Genomic DNA, 234 nt, shown 5'->3' on the forward strand with positions numbered 1-234 from the left:
CCCCCCCCCCAGTCCCCGTCCCCGTGACAAAACAAGTGACTCTAGCCTTACAAAGAGAACTGCGAAGTGCAGACGGGAAGGCCGTATCCCAACCCCAGCCCCATGATGGTCTGCATTTCTTCGGTTCTGTTTGGATTTTCGTTTTTTCCATTGTGTGCACTTTGTTGAGCTCCATCTTCCCATTGGGGAAACTCAGATTATGAGAAGGAAAAAGAAAAGAAAAAGAACAAGGGG

The sequence above is a fragment of the Marmota marmota genome, unplaced genomic scaffold, assembly GCF_001458135.2.
Source record: "Marmota marmota marmota unplaced genomic scaffold, marMar, whole genome shotgun sequence".
NCBI lineage: Eukaryota > Metazoa > Chordata > Mammalia > Rodentia > Sciuridae > Marmota > Marmota marmota.